The 17,521-nt window shown below is 43.8% G+C and overlaps 1 protein-coding gene across 3 annotated transcripts in view; it reads left to right on the forward strand.

Annotated features, from left to right (window-relative positions):
• The window catches only part of LOC147673797 (fatty acyl-CoA hydrolase precursor, medium chain-like), a 342,888-nt gene that overhangs the window by 205,771 nt on the left and 119,596 nt on the right, over positions 1-17,521 (forward strand). The window lies entirely within an intron of this gene.

Here is a 17,521-nt window from a genome sequence, read left to right on the forward strand (position 1 = left end):
AAACCCACACGTCGGAAGTAGACTACACCTAGGTCGGAAACAAGTACTGAATTTGTCAACCTACCAACAATCCATGCATGTCCATCATAAAATCAGGAACGAGGTTTAGGCGGGGGAGAATTCGCCTTTCTGTCCTGACCCCGGCCAGAAGAAAACCTACCGTGACATCTAGAGAACTGCCACTTGAAGGGCTGTGAAAAGGGGGATTGAGGCATATAAACCCCATATCAGTGAAGGACGGATTTAAAGAAGAGAGTGCTTCTTTTCATTAAAAAGTTTATGCAACTTGCCCTCCAACTCCTCGCCAAACAACATAGTACCCTGAAAAAGCAAATGCAGGGCAGCGGCCCTATGAGCGGAATCAGTCTTCCAATCCTTCTGAACCAAATTGCGTCAAGCCACCATAGAAGTTCCACTTGAAAGAGCTGAGGCTCTCACTACATCAAAGGACACATCTGATAGGAATGCCACCTTCCTCTTGATATGCTCTAAAAGTCCAGAGCAGTCTAATATCATCCAGGCATTGGAAAAGAGCCTTGACATCTGAAACGATGGACTGACCAACATAAGTCCTGTAGATCCTTGCCCGTAGAGACAGATGAGACCCAGAGAAAACCTTCCTCAAGGACGCATCCACATTCTTATCTACAAGATCCTTAACAACAAAGTACTCAGCCAACGATGTCCAGCCTATCAGGCAAGATAGTGGACATGTCCCGGAGAGGATACAGCTTGGCCATAAACCAGGGCGGTATAATGCAATCAGGATCCTTCCAATCCTGGTTCCATACCTCATGGATATAGGGATGGACCGGCTCCCTACTCTGGAACTGGTGAAGCAAAGAACCCCCAGAGATGCTGGGCGCCTCATTTTCGGAGAAGCCCATGTTGAATTAAACATGTCACATCAATCCTGGCAAAATGACTTCATCCAAATATTTTCCTTTATGCTCCTGACCCCCCATCAAATCCTCGTCTGAACTGGAAGAATGAGAGGGCAAAACCGGAACAGAGCACTTGGGCCGACCTCCGCAACGAATTCCTGCAATGTCTCTTTTATAAGGCATTTAATACAGGCATCATCCCCCTCCCTGCAGCATTTAATCATGCCTGATAAGAAGAGGATCCAGAAGAGGAAGATGAAGAGTCCTCCAGATGCCTGTGTTTCTTGGAATGGTTGTCCAATGTGCCGAAAACACCAGCACTAGCCAAAACACTTCATCCGAGACAAAGAGCCACAGGAACAAGGACAAAAACATAGGCCAAGGTACAGCTCAAGTACTGCAATAAAACTGCTATATGGTACTCACTTTCAGCTCCCAGGAATAGGAAAGCAACCAGTACCAGCCACCACACACCGCACCGATCTTCCCACTGGCAACAACAGGACCCGGAAGCGCTCCGTACGCCATGAACATAGAGCCGCTTCCACAAGAAACTATGTGCCACTTGACAAGACCAGCAACTTGGGAGGGGCGGCCAGCAAAAGGAATCACCGGCGCTGCCCAAAAGCAAACCGCACACATCTCCCTCCAAGCCCAGTGGAAGGTAGACAAGACCAACTGCAACGCCCCCACCACCCAGCAGTAGAGAAATCCCGCCAGAAGCTCCCGTTCCTGACTCATCCTATTCTGTCAGAAGATAGAAACAAGCATTTGCAATGCAAAAGGTCTCGCATTTGCGAGAGTTTGAGCTATTGGCATTGTAAATGACAATGCCTTGTATTTAATTATTTTGAAAACCAGCACTTTGTACTAGTAGTCATTGCTTACAAGGAGCATGGCTGGCAGTAACTGTGCCTCTTTTATTGCCAGATTTGCTTTTCGTAAGCAACACACATAAAAAACACATAAATAAAAGGCATTGTCATTTACAATGCCAATAGCTCAAACTCTTGCAAATGCGAGTCCTATTGCACCATGATGCAAGGGTGCCTGTGTTGGATCAAGGCAACCCATTGTGTGCCAGTGCAGGGGAGAGCCCAGGAATGCAACATAATATTGTAAATATGTTGCATCTCTGTGCTTTGAAACTGCCAAGGCGTGGCGCAGCCAAAGGGCTTGCTGTGGATCGCTGCCACAGTTCCATGTAAATGAGGCCTGTAGTGACCTAAGATTCAGTGATGGAGGTTATGCCATGATCAAACGGTGTACTGAAGATGATGAATTGAAGGTATATCACAAAGAGCAGTCAGTTATGGTGTATCAAGGTTTCACTGCTCTCAATCTGACACTATCTGTAGTAAAAGCTTCTACTCCTCTATCCACCATGTCGTAGGTATAAACCCTTTATCTGGGGCACAGCAGCAGATCAACGAGCTGGCATTGCATGATTTTCTGTGACTTGTCACTTTTGGATCATATCACAATTTTTAATCATTAAAATATGTTCAATTTTTTTCTGCAGAAATATGAGAGGCATAAATAGAAGGCCCTTTTACATAACCATAACATGTTTCATTTGGACCAAGAAGCACACTCGTACCATTACCATTGTGGGGGTTTCAATTTCTAAGTTTCTATTCTAAATATGACCATCCATTCACTCCTGTAGATGGTATTTTATCAGATGCACAGTTATCTTCAATTAAGGAGTTAATATTACTTCTTCAACGTGAGCATTTAAACCCTCCTGAAGCACTTTAGCATTTAGGAATTTTTACAGCAAGAACAGTAAAGTGTTTCATTATCTAAATGTATACGATAGTGACAGTAACTAGATTGTAAAGTTTCATGAATTTATGTATTAATTGGACTTGTTTGTATCTTTGATGGTTTTAAGTAACCAAATAAAGAATATCTGACTGACTGAATAGTGACAGTACAATTGTGTTGTCATTAAACTACAGTTGTTTGAAAGTTCATCCAAAATATACAATTTCTAAAACATTAAAAATAGCGTTTAATTATTTATCTACATAATGGCTTGATCTCGTTCCTGACCATGGGTTTCTAAAGGCAATCAATTGAAGGGTTTCTGAAACAAATATATCACATATATAACCAAATGTTGAGCTGCCAAAACTGCAATATCCCATTATTGCTGAGTAAGATAGTATGTTGTCTAACTTTTTGCTTTATTATTGTGCATGGTAAGGTATTTCTTTATTGCATTTCTGTTCTTCAGTATTATATCACTTTTGATTTACCTTTTGTAGGTAGGTTTACATAGTGTTGTGAATCTAATTTAGAATTTTTCATATATTATTTATCCATTATAGTTTTCAACAATAGGCAATACCCACTGTTAATTACTCTCCCCCACAATTATGGGTCTGAGCCACAGTCAATTAAGAGCTCTCATTAACGTGTTGACACTGTCAATAAGGCTATGTGCACCTGGGGTGCCTGATCCTAGAGCAGAAGAACCACCAAAACCTCATGTGCAGCTGGGCAGGGGATCGTGGTAGGGCTCCTGTGAGATGGCCAAGACATCATTTGGAGGGCCAACAGAGTGAGGGTTCTTGTACTAAGCCATTGCAGACAGTCCGACTGTAGGCATTGAAGGCATGGCGAATCATAACTCTCTTGGCTCAAGTGAAACCAGAATGGCCCAAATTCAGACCCTGATTGATATGCAAAAGAACTGACTCAAACACAGCGGCAGCAGGGGTGGCTCCAACACTAGGACAGAAGAGCATCACCCACCACTTTCTTGCAGTGCGAGATGCAGAAACATAAAATGGTAAAACTACTATTTTATGTTTCTGCTTTCCCCAGTGCTAGAAAGCAGGAGTTTTTGGTTAGGGGCGGGCGGGTGGGCGCATCTGCTCTAGGGCAGGGGAGGAGTGGCTTGTCCAGTTCTAAGGGCGCTGACTGTTTGGTCGGCCCCAGGGCCAACCAAACCAGTCATGCCAACTCTGCCCTTTCTCCAAGCCTACATGGGGAAAATGGTCTCCCCATGGGCGCCTGACTGGTCAGCATCCCGACCAATCACAACTCTGCCATTTCAGCATTTGATTGGCTTAGGTGAGGGTAGGAGGACTGTCTGCCTGCTTCCTGCTCTGTCTATTTTATTTTTAAATTAACACCCTCCCCGTGTGAACCCCCACGATAACCCCAGTTCCCCCCCACCCACGAGTCATGCCGGCCGCGACTGAGGGGCAGGCATGGGCGGAACACCACTGGGAGAATCATAACGGTGGGTGTTCTTCCTCAAAGTTTTTTACCCACCCCTTTCCCTTGGAGAGTCTCTGGTAGTCATCTGTCATCCTACTAGATCTCCTACATCCAACTTTTTCACATAATCCACTTCCCCAGTACCCCATCTCCAACTTCTCATTGACCTTTCACATCCCAGGCATGAAGATTCCTGCTGCGCTCCAAGCAAGGAGATTCCAGATGTAACCACAGGGCATGGAGTATCATATCTTGTAAGCTGAGAACACCGCTTTACCAACCCATTGCATATTCAAACCGTGGCACTCTCGAGCAAGAGCAGACATTTAATACCATGTCCTTGTGCCATGGTGCAAAGCTGCTTGCATTACAAGCAGGGCGATACATAAACTTCGAGCTCCAACCAACCGACCTGAGCCTCCCCTCACCCATGAAGACAACCACCTGCTCAGCACATGGGAACAACTCAATGCAAGAACATTACATCCCTAATAAACTCCATACACTCGGGAGCACTCACTGACTCATGCCACTCTTCAACCTCGGAAGCAACGTGATCAGCCATATGTTCACCACCATCCTCAATGCCTTCATTGCCATAGTCACCTTCCCCGATGCCTGGAAACAGGCAGCGGTCAGACATCTCTGCAAGAGAACATCTCCAGATCCCAGCGACCTCCAGAACTACCATTCCATTGTGCTGTTTCCTTATCCTGCCAAAGTCCTTGAGAAGGCCATCACCCTCCAATTCAATAAACACCTGGAAGCAAACAACCTTAAGCCCTCCCAATCAGGATTCTCAGTCAACCACAGCACTGAGACGGCCCTGATCCCCGCAACTGCTGACATCAGCACCCTACTCGACAGAGGTGAATCAGCTACCCTGATTTTTTTCATCTTCTCCGCAGCCTTCAGCACTATTTCCCACCACACTCCCATCAACCGACTGCTACAGATCAGAATCAGAGGCTGCGCTCTTAGGTGGATGGCATCTTTCCTGATGGGATGCACCCAGAGAATCCGTCTCCCACCCTTCACATCACAGCCCAAGAGTACAATCTGTGGTGTCCTGAAAGGTTCATCCCTCAGTACAACTGTCTTCAACATCTACATGATGCTACTAGGAGACATTGTCAGAAACCACAACATCAAAAACATCTCATGCGCAAATGATACCCAGCTCATCCTCTCACTCTCAGAGGACACCACCATGATGAAAATCAACTTCCACAACTGCATGAAGAATGTCACAGTTTGGATGATAGACAACTGTCTGAAGCTCAACACAAACAAGACCGAAGTTCTGATTATCAGCAGCCACAACTCCCTATGGAATGATTGCTGGGGGCCAGCGGAACTCGGACCTATCCCCGCTCTGAAAGACCATGCACAGAACCACTCCTTTATCCTGGACAGCAAACTCTCCATGAAACGGCAGATTAATGCCATCATCTCAGCCTGCATCCATACTCTCCGCATGCTCCACAGAATCTTCAAATGCCTTCCCATCACTACCAGGAAAACAGTGACGCATGCCCTCATCACCAGCCGTCTGGACTACGGCAACACACTCTATGCAGGCACCACCAGCAATCACCTGAGAAGACTCCAGATGATCCAGAACGCAGCCAGACTGATCCTTAACCTGCCCAAAAGAAACCACATCACCCTGCACATGAGATACCTCCACAGGCACCCCATTCAGAAAAGATGCCAATTCATGCTTCTGATCAACGCCTACAAAGCCCTCTACGACCAAGAACTGGCATACATGAACCACTACCTGAACTTCCAGCAACTATTAAAAAACCTCCTCTCCACTCACCTCGCCCTTGCACAGACATGTGCATCTTTTTCTGCAGCACCGGAGTACGATCCTTCTCCCACCTTGTTGCAATATCCTGGAACACCCTTCCCCTCCACCTTCACCTTCAAAAAGCACCCTCATTGACAGACTTCAGGAAGGAACTTAAGATCTGGCATTTCAACTGAGACCCACAGCCTAGCGCCTGGATACCCCCAAGGATGATAAGTCGCACTATACAAGTAGTGATTAATTTATAGTTTTGTGCAGGAAGAGATCATTTCCTACACAAAAACAATCCTAAGAGGAAACTCCTCTTTCTATGAATGATGTAGACTGCCTCCTGCATAGAAAGAGGAAGTAAAAAGGAGAAATAAAATATCTATCCTCGTTAAGCCAGCAGTCGGACATTATAAAATAATGAAATCAAATAATGCATCAAAATACATCAGTGGATGGATGGGAACGCCCTTGCTCCACCCTTGCAACATCTCTCCCACTCAAGGCAGCCCTATGAACTGCCTTACGTAATTTTTTGTTTTACACATTTTATGCAAACGCACACAAATAGAGCTCTTTTTCATTCTATTCCATTTCTATAGGTTTGATGCTGCTTAACATTTTTGAGGAAGCGTTACTTTAAAAGACTCCTCATGTAGAAAGTGCTTCTTCCACTGTCTCTTATCAGAGTGCATATATATTATAATCTTCTTTGGCTTGGCGTTCAATATTTAGTGCTCCTCTCATGTTGGCACTGCATTCTGGGCTTATTGTGTACACCAAATATGTGCACCAACTGTCATCCTGAAGAAGTTGCACAGCTCAGCAGTAAGTCTGCTCAACCCTATTTATTGTTTCTGTGAAATGTCACTATGGTTAGTACTGCATTCAAGAAATTGTGGGGGGTAATCACCTCTTCATTTGTATGAGTTAATAATCTGATACAGTGTTACATCACAGCCTCGTTTAGCAATGCGCTCTAGATTATTGTAGAAAGAGGACTGATGGCTATTTCTCCTTCATGCAACTCCTTTCTATAATGCACATTTGCCAGTTCGGATTGTATACCAGTCAGTCGGTTGGTGTCCATTCTTCGGGTTATGCCTCCTTCCGTGTCAAATGGCATTACATTTGATGCTTTCGACACAGTTTTGCTGGGTTTTAGATCGGACTCCTTTTTCTTTTCTGAGCATTTCTTATCCACGTATCGCAGTGGCGGTTGGTGGGTTTTGAAAGTGGTGAGGTGAAAAATTGTATCGCAGTATAACGAGCGAGCGAGCGTGAACTGCAAAAAGGAGGGTCGGGGGGAACATTTTGCAAAAAATGGATTCAAATGGTGGCTTTTACACCACGTATTTACTTCAAATTGTTGCAAAACAGGGATCCAAATATAGGGGCCGATTATGATGGCGGACGGACTTGCGTCTGTCCGCCACCACTGAGTGTGAGGGACCGTCCGCATGGGCAGCGGCGGTCCCTCCGTGACAGTTAGGATGTCACCGCCACCCTGGCGGTCACATCCTGTATTGTTTACATTGCGGCGGGTGCTGCTTGAAGCGGCACCCGCCGCAATGTAAAAAATGACAACAGTGCATTTGCATGCACAAAGCGGCAGGCACCTCGCGGTGCCTGCCGCTTCGTGCACGCAAATGAAGGGGGTACCATAGGTACCCCCCATGTGCACCCCCTACCCCCCCCTTCACCTAGGGGGCCCGCAATGGGCCCCCGCAGTGCAGAACCGTATGCTTTTCCACGGCGGAAATGCCGCCGTGGAAAAGCATAGTATTGCAGACATCCTAATATGCCTGGCGGTGTCTGATGGACACCGCCAGACATGTTAGTGCTTTTCCGCCGCGGTCGGAAGGCGACTGCGGCGGAAAAGCTGCGGACATAAAAGCAGACCCACCAGCCATCCTAATTTGGCGGTGGGTCTGTGGAGGCTCCGCAGCGGATTTCCCGCATCCTCCGGGCCGGCGGTGGCTTCCGCCGGCCCGGAGGATGTGGGAACTCCGCAATCATAATTAGCCCCTCTGTATTTTAAAGCACAAGTAAATATAAAAAAACAACATGAAACGCATATGAAAAGAAGCATGAAACGCACAGGAGGTCCCTCAGTCTATAACTGCACAAGAGGACCCCATAGCTTCACGAAGGGGGAACATGCAACTGGGTCTATGGATATACTGGATGTACCTGATACCTTGGGGAAAAGGGGGGGACATTACTGTGGCTACTGTAACTAGTCCCTTTTCTTTCTCCCAAAAAAGCAAGACTCTCACGCTGTCCCATTTAAAGTGGGAGCTGTAGGCATCGAGGCCAGGTTTTAAAAAGTGCATTGTGGAACTTGTAGTGTTGTTATACATAGTGCACTACAAACCATGTGACGTAAGGCAAAGAACACCTAAGAAACGAACGACATGCTCAAGCCCAACATAGGACAAATTAAAAAGCACATGAATGGCAAATGAACACAGAAATAAACTGAGGAGTTGCCTTAGTTCGGGGTGACTTTGAGGCCCTGCTGTGACAGTGTTAGTTGGGGTGGCTATGAGGCCCTGCCATGGCGGTGCTGCTTTGAGATGCCTTGTGGCCCTGTTCGTGTACACTGATAGCACAGACAAAGCTTCTGGCCAAGTGAACATTTGCTAATGGTGAAAACATGCACAAGAAGCCTCCCAGTTCCAGCACATTTTTTCTCATTCCACAGTAAATCATTATTTCTGTCATCATGGGATTTTCAGGGGCAGGTTGAGGTTCAGGAGAAGGCTGCTGTCAACTCGCATTGGATCTGGAGGCTGGGTCCTGGGGGGAAGTGGAGGGCTGTAGTTGTGCTTGATTGGAATCCATGGGGTACTAGAACTTCTGCAAAAGAACATGGCATGACATTCGTGGAATAAAGACTTTACCCCTTTATGCCCGCAGCCACCTCACTAGCCTCGGCAGGTGCAGCTCCAATATCTATTGCCCTGCCCTCTCTTGCCCTTCTGTGTAAAGCTGTCTCAGCCCTCTCCCTCTCTACCCACCCCAGTTAAAGCTCTTTGACTCCTTCTTCTAACCCCACACCTCCCCAGAACTCTCCTGACAGGGGCTGCCACTGCAGAGATCTGCTAGTTGCATTTCTCCAATACCAGAACCCTGATGCCCTTGCGCAATGTTGATTTGCCTTGGTGGAATTGCAGCTCCTGTCTAGTGGTTCCCACACTTACTTCCTGTACCCTGGGAGCCAATGACACTCTGCCTGTGGTATTTTCATGATCTATGTGGAAATGCTGCAAATCCTGTATCAGCTCAGCCACTTTCCAGTTAAGTTGAGGGGATGACAGAGGTCTTGTGCGCATGTGATAATATGTGTGTGAGATAGCATGCTTGTGTTTATACATGTGAGGGTGTCTGTGTGATCCTACAGCTGTGGGTGTAGAATGATTGTTGGAGACCTTGGCACACAAAGTCATAATAATGGCCATATCATAGTGTAGTAGTTCAGAACTTACTGACTTGGGCAACTCAGCCCTTAAACCATCCAGCATACTGACTGACACGGATGCCAGACTAGGAGTCATAAAGAAAATTAGGACAGTACACGTCGCCTTCCCGTATACAGCATAGTTCCCCTCCGCACAGTCATGTTAGATTCATGCACACAGTACACTGAATCTAGAGCAAATTTCACTCATCACAACATACACTTACAATGCTCATAACAGCCACTTGCCCATGAGCTACTCATGCACTGATCTTGCAAACAATACACAAAATCCGTCAGCAACCTTGTGCATGTGTCTCTGTCACTGGTATAGTGTGGCAAGCTCTAAAGATGATAGGGTTGAATTTAGATTTGCAAACAGCGAGAAAGGGCTGCAGTGGAGATAAGCAATGTCACTAGAGAGCTAGCGTGACTCAGAACCCTTCTGCACAATAGCGCCCAGATTTATGAAGAACGCATTTTGCGATTCCTTAATAGCAAAAAGTACCGATTCGCTATTAAGGAATAGCAAATGCTATTCATCAAGAAATGCATTCAAAAATAACGATTTCTAATAATTCCTTAATTGCGACTCGCAAATTGCGAGTCGCAGTTAAGGAATATCCCCCCTTTCATTCCTATGGGCCTAGAGGCCCATAGGAATGCATGGGAAGACCATCTCAATTTGCTAATCGCAATTAGCGTTTCGCAAATTGAGATTGCGATTTCAAGGGTGCAGGGGTGTCCAAAGGATACCCTGTTGCACCCCTGAAATTGATCTGTGCACATATGTCGCGCACACACATGCCCTTAGGGCATGTGTGTGCTCAACATGAAACTTTGAAAAATGCACCTTAGTGCATTTTTCAAAGTTTTTGCTATTTACCACGTAGTTTAACCTAGCGGTAAATAGCAGCCCCAGATTGCGAATTCGCAATTTTTAAAAGGTTCATGAATTGCATTTAAGGAATCTCTAATTTATGCTCCTTAAATGCAATTCATCGCAATTTAGCGATTTCTATAATTGCGATTTTTGCATTTGGGATGATGAATCTCAAATGCAAATATAGCGCTTGCAAAGGGCCAGATTCTCAGAATCTGGCCCTTTGAGAGCCGAATTTACTTTGATGAATCTAGCTATAGACTTTAAACAGATAACCAGGAAGGATCTGGCTATAGAATGCTCCTCACAGGCCCACAGTCTTTATTCTAAGAGTAAGATGAGCTGCTAGGATCAATTTCACGAGGTCTAAATCTAGTACTGTGTGTGGTGTGTATTTGTGGGCTGAGCATTGCTAGGCCCCGCTGCGCAGAGAGACTGACCTGGAGGACTACCTCGCCCTCCTCAAGCCCAAACCACACAAGTTCCATGAAATGTGTGTACACATGTGCTCACACAGTGTTACACACTCACGCCACAACAACCATATTTTGTCCAGAAAAGAAGCTTATGGAACACTTTATTTTTAAAAACCAATCCTCAACTAAAAAAACTTAACTACAATATACAGAACACAACATTCTCCTCTGCTATTTACCACCGTTTCATGCACGCAGCACCAGTTTCAATGCAATCTGTCTGTCTTCTACTAAGCTTGATTGTAAAACCCCTCAGAACTTTTCAACGATCATTTTCAAATGTTGCCTTTTTTATCTGCACACTCATTCAGGTGCCCTAAGAAGCTGCCTGTAATCTAATTTGATGAACTGCGGGGCGATGTGAATTAGTTTTGAGCACACAGCTTTCTGGCGGCTGGTGCAAGCATTTGACTGACATTACCTGAGCACTGTATAATGCCACTCTGTGACCTAATTCTCAACTTAGACCAATGTATGTATCAAGCAAATTCAAATTCGCATTTGCAAAGGCCGAAATTCGCAGAATTTTGGCTTTTGAGAATGCGAATTTGCTAAATGGAATGTATTAAGAAAAATTTGGTGCAAAATAAGGAATCGCAAAATTTGCGATTCCTTAAATGCAATGTATGAAGCCAAATTCCAAAATGCCCTTAAGGAATCGCAAAGTACCACCAACTTCTAGTTGGTGCTCAGTTGCGATTTCCTTTAAAAATGCACATTTCAGCATTTTTCAAAGTGCCATGTCACGCACATACCTGCCCTCAGGGCAGGTATGTGCACCACATGTGGACCCATACTTATTTCAGGGGTGCAACAGGGTGACCCTTGGACACCCCTGCACCCTTGAAATTATTCTCAATTTGCGATTAGCAAATTGCGAATTGCAAATTGAGAATAAATTCCCATTCCTTCCTATGGGCCAGGAGGCCCATCGAAATGAATGGGAAAGTATTCCTTAATTGCGAATTCACAATTTGCGAATTCGCAATTAAGGAATATCAAGAAATCGCTAAGAAAATCGCTATTTTCTCGATACATACCAATTAGCGATTCTGAAATAGCGATTTCTTAAAAATCGCTATTACAGAATCTTTAATTAGTATCTTGATACATATGGCCCTAGGTGAGAGGAAACTAAAATTATGCCACAGAGGTCGGCACTGCAGAAGTTGAAAGTTGCAACGGCCACAGTTGCCTTGAATCCCATACTTATATTTTGGGAAAATATAACTAGAAAGAGTTGCTTTCTAGGCTGTGCTTCAAGTTTACCAGGCCCATGCGCGAGGAGCTCATCCACTCCATGTTTTTTGTTTTGCATTCTGGAACTTGTACTTTTTGTTTATCCCCCTATAAAATCAGAACTAAAAGTCCCAGAATGCAAACCGAACCAATAGCATGGATGAGCTACTCATGCACTGATCTATTATACTTGAGAGCTCTGTCTTGGCTGAAATAAAGAGCAACTGAAAGTCACCCTCATGCGTCCAGTTGACAGATATATACAGGATATAACTCAAGTCTATATGGTTTAAGGTATGGTGAGGTTTTACTGGATTAAATTGTCTTTTTAATAAATCGAATCCTTTATTATTTTTATATTTAGTCTGTGTTTGGATTACTAATTTTTTTGCCGTGCTGTAACATGTTTTATTTTAATTTCTGATTATTGTTGCTGTGTCTTATGTCGGCAATACAACATCTGCCATTTTTCTCTTCAATTGCAATCATTTTGTTTTTCGTTTTTTTATTGTAATGGCTGCGATGCAAGTCTTTTCAATTTATGGGTGCCTCTGGACATGTTAAATGACACAGCACAAATTGTGTGATGACATTTGTATGATTTCCACTGTCTTTGGTTACCCATCTTTACCTCGTGAGATTTTTTTTATTACCGTTATTTGAGAGGGGCATAAGGGTTCATGGTAGGGGGGTACCCTGACTCCTAAACCTCTTGGAGGGGGTCCCAGAAGAACATTTTAAATAATGTTTTATTATTTTGGGGTACCATTGTAGTACCATGATGCTGCAACAAGTTTTTTTAAGTGTGGGCATCCTAATTAATTTGAAAAGTCCTGTGGAGGGCCAGGGCCTTCACACGAGTATTTGTTAATAATTGTGGGAAGGGAGCATTTTTGGGGCCCCTCCCAGTGCTACTGGCCCATGGGCCCCTCTTCCCAGGAGGCCGGTGCATGTTTGATGGGGTCCACAGACCATGCCCTGGGAGGTATTGGCAAGGCACACAAAGCATCTGCACAACCTACCCTCATAGAGCAGGCATTATGAAGGAAGCTCCTGGCTCCTGGACTTGGAAGGCACTTTGATTGCTGGTCGGCCCCAGGCTTGGCAACGCACCAAACCCCCTAAAAAACTGAAAAGCAGTGGTTGACTCGGGTGGGACAGGGGCACCCAAATTATCACTGCCTGGGCAGGGATCACCCCATATTGCCCTGCATGAACTTTATACTTCATATTTTTCTTTTTCTAGTGCCCCAAGAAAGGGCAGTGATACCACCAATTAATAACATAGGTGTTTTGGGGGGCTGCTGGGAGTGCTGCAGCACCTCAGAATTGTTTAATACATTTGAACCCTTACTTTGGGTCATTAAATACATGACTCCAGGAGATGTTTCCATTATATTTAAAGCATTTCTAGCTCAAGCTGCATGCTCTTCAGCTGGATTGTAGACCTGTTGTTGTTGGTCCTATATATGTGTTATGTCTCATGAAGAGTGTGTAATGAAAGACTCAAACACATGTTTATGGTTGTTTTGGTTAGCATTGCTTTATTTAAAATATTTTATCGACAATAATTCTTAATGCGCATTGCAATGTGTGTATTAATAACAAATATATTGGATTATGGCTATTATTTGCATTGGTTTTAATGGTAAATTAAGAGGTATGGTGTATTTAATACTGAGGTGAATCTTTGACAAAGACAATAGGTCTGCCTTGCTTATCTTATAAAAAAGCCAATTAATGTGGCTTTTAAATATTTATGTGGTGACCCCTTGACAAAGCTAGTCAGCCTACCATATCGAAAATGACATCATCCTATATTGTGATGTTGCAGCTGGTATAGGTGGTAGGGAATGTTATTATGGGGGCCATGACCCACTAGGGGTAAAGGTATTTCAATTAACTGGGTGTTACTGTTGCGTGTTAGCCAGTTGGCATTGCTAGCCCACAACACCTAGCATGAATAGGCTTAGAACTGCTCTGGTTCGCTACCATGAGAGTGTCAAGTGCTATGGTGGGTTATTTGGATCTCAGAAAGGAGACAATTGCGAACCTATTATTTGTAATAAGATCTTACTTTATGTAAAAAAAATCTAGAAATTCACAGTAAAAAGCGGAGGTTAAAGTGGCATTATAGTTATGTGCAATAATAATACATTTACATAAAACAAATCCTAAAATCACTAAAAGAATAACCCTGGGCGGTGAACTCCGCTCCGCTCGCGGAGTTTGCAGAGTTTTCCACACTCCGCATAGCGGAGCAGATTTTTTTCCTCACTCGCATTCGTCAATGTCAAGTTGGCAACCGCGAGCGAGGAAAATCAACCTCCCGGTGAGATTTTTCCTCATTCGAAATCGTCAAAATCAGGTTGGCGAGCGCAATCTTGAAAAATCAACATCCCAGCGAGATTTCTCAATGTGTGGGGCGTCAGGTTTCTCACTGCGAGTGGTCGTGTATACTCGCGACTGCTCGCGTTGAGAAACTGCCCGTTCGCATATAGAAAGATGCTGCTCGAGTAAAAATCTACTCAAGCAGCAGAAAGGGAAAGCAAAGACTGCTTGCACTGTGCATGGTGCCGTTTGCAATGATTGCACAGAGTGGACAAGCATCCGGCACTGTGCAATCAACTCGAACAGCATTTTCCTATTGTACTCCCACGCTTGCGGAGCTCCACGTAGTGCAGCAGAGGTTTTTTTGCACTTTGCGGAGTTCCGCGTAGTGCAACTCTGCAAACTCCGCAAACTCCGCATAGGGTTATAATAAAAAACAAAGGTTAAAGTGATCTTATAGTTAAGTACTCTTGTCAGTTAGAATGTAACATTTTTAAAGTTAAAAAAAACAGAAAAAACACTGACATTTACTGGTTATAGTTTACTGAAGTAACTATAATTTGTGTCCTCACCATGCACTGACTATCACTTCACATAATATACCACTCATGACATGTTCTAGGACATCATTGATAACATCACTGATGACATTGGAAATTGCATTATTGATGACAAGATTCAGCAAGGAGTATTTGTATTGATACGAAGGCATAACTTCATTTAAACTATTAGCCACTTTGCTCTATTTACTGCATAGATATCTGCTATCTGCTATTTACTTACTATCTATTTACGTGAAATTTACCATCTTAATAACCTGTAGCTAAGGGCCTGATTACGATGCAGGGCAGACTCTTGTCCAACTGGCACCGTGGCGGAAGCAGGAACACCTAACTAGAAGTTGCCAGTACCGTTGCCGCGAATTATGATGCAACCGCCTTCACAGCAAAAATACACAATTAAAACATGACCAAAGACTACTGACACTGCAGCTGACTATACGTTAAGCACTTCAATCATAATGTCCACAAGGTAATAGAGTCCTGTTCAATTTGCCTCCAAGACCTGCTGCAGTTAGGTCTCACTGGAAATCCAGAGGCAAAATTTGGAGAAAAATGGAGGCAGCACCAGGGATGAAGTCACACTTTAGCCAGTATGGTCTTTTCAAATTCCTTTATTCTTCTTTGAATAAAAACGACAAGACAACAGCCAACAAGTTTTGTTCCTTTTATAGGAACTTCCTCAGGGCAAAAAGTTTCTGTATAGACCACGTTCCATTTAGTAGATATAGGTGCTAACCAGCCCAATAAGACGGACAATGTAGAATACGATTCTAGACGATGTCGGCTCAAAGTTACAAATGAGTTCTATTGACTGTGGTAGATCCCTCAGGAGTATCTGACAGGATTCTATGTGATAACACAAGCTATATACATCCAGTCATCAAAGAATTTGAAGGTGCTTTCAAGTATCCGCACGCACAGGGATGATATTGGAACTGAAAAAAGAATCCAACCGTGATCTTAGCAGTAATCTGTAGATAACGGCAATCGCCCAGAACGAGTGAAGTTGTAATAAACCTTAGTCACTAAAATAGAATAAGCCTTGTATTCCGGCGGCAATGTGTACGCCCGAACCAACGATGAAAAGGAGCAACCTTCCTGAGGGATCTACCACAGTGAATAGAACTCATTTGTAACTTTGTACCGACATCGTCTAGAATCGGTTTCTACATTGTCCGTCTTATTAGGCTAAATATTGCCTTGATCTAATAATTGGAACGCGGTCGAGCTCCGAGTGCCTGCATCCTAATGCAAACACCAATGTGTCAGTAGACAACATCAAGCAAAAATTATATCTGAATATGAAAAAACACAGGAAAACCTAGTAATTTGAGAAATATATCTTATTTTATATTTAAATTGAGATTGGAGTACAAATGAATAAAACAATCAGCAACTAGTCATGAAAAGAAGTAAAATCAAATTAGCCTAACAATGCATGACTAAACATCTGTTCCAATTAAATCAAAAGCAAAATATCTCTCAATGAGAGTACATATTGCTCCAGGATAACAAAATTTTTTGAGGAATAGAATGAGGTCGACGTTTCGGTCTGTTCAGCTGTAGTCCATCAGACCATCTTCAGGACGAGTCGAATTATGGCTGGAAGAAAGGACTCCGATACGGTCGCTACTGCTAATTTGTAGAGACTGGCAAAGGCAGCCTAGTACTAAAGAATGAATTGAAGGTTGCTGCTGTAGGTGATATACTGTAGTTAAGGATATAATTTCCTGTACTACTTTTTGGAACACAGTGTATGTGCATACAAATGAATGGCTGCAGAATGCTGTACGTTCAAGCGCAATCTTGATCGCAGTGAAACGGCATGCTGACTGTCTTTCTGCAGACACGTTTCACTGCGATCAAGATTGCGCATGAAAGTACATCATTCTGCCGCCATTCATTTGTAGGCACATACACTGTGTTCCAAGAAGTAGTACAGAAAATTATATCCTTAATTACAGCATATCATCTACAGCAGCAACCTTCAATTCATTCTTTGGAACTAGGCTGCTTTTGCATTGTAATGTTTCTCTAAAGAAAGGATATGCGTTGTGACTTGAGTCATTGCTATGCACCCTTTCCTAAGTAACACCTTCCCTGCTGCTCAACCAAGATAAGTGCTGGAGTGCTTGGTGATGTAGTGGAATGCTGAAGTGCTTGGTGATGTAATGGAATGCCTGAGTATCTGGTGAGGTGTAGAGTGTCAGTTGGAGTGTGTCGGCTGTGGGGCAAGGAGCCTGCTCCTAGTGGTGCTATCTGCTATGTACCTACTATCTATTTACCTGAAACTTACCATCTTAATAACCTGTACCTAAGATTTAATAAACCATCTTCTTATAACCTTCTGTATCAATCAATCAATCAATCAATCACAGACATTTATAGAGCGCACTACTTACCCGGAGGGTCTCAAGGCGCTGGTATCACTACCAGGACTTCCTTCCTTGTGGAAATAAATGCGTGCTTTGACACCATCTTTAGAAAATTGAGTTGCTTTCATGTAGCACAGCAGACCCTAACATTCCTGTACTCTTTCACACTGCCAGCATTATTGAAACATACACATTTAGACGTGTACTGTGCACAAATCTAACATAGTGCTTCTTTTGGGAACCATAACAGGTCTGTGATCTTTGACATG

This window comes from Lissotriton vulgaris, chromosome 12 (genome assembly GCF_964263255.1).
Source record: "Lissotriton vulgaris chromosome 12, aLisVul1.2, whole genome shotgun sequence".
In the NCBI taxonomy this organism is placed as follows: domain Eukaryota; kingdom Metazoa; phylum Chordata; class Amphibia; order Caudata; family Salamandridae; genus Lissotriton; species Lissotriton vulgaris.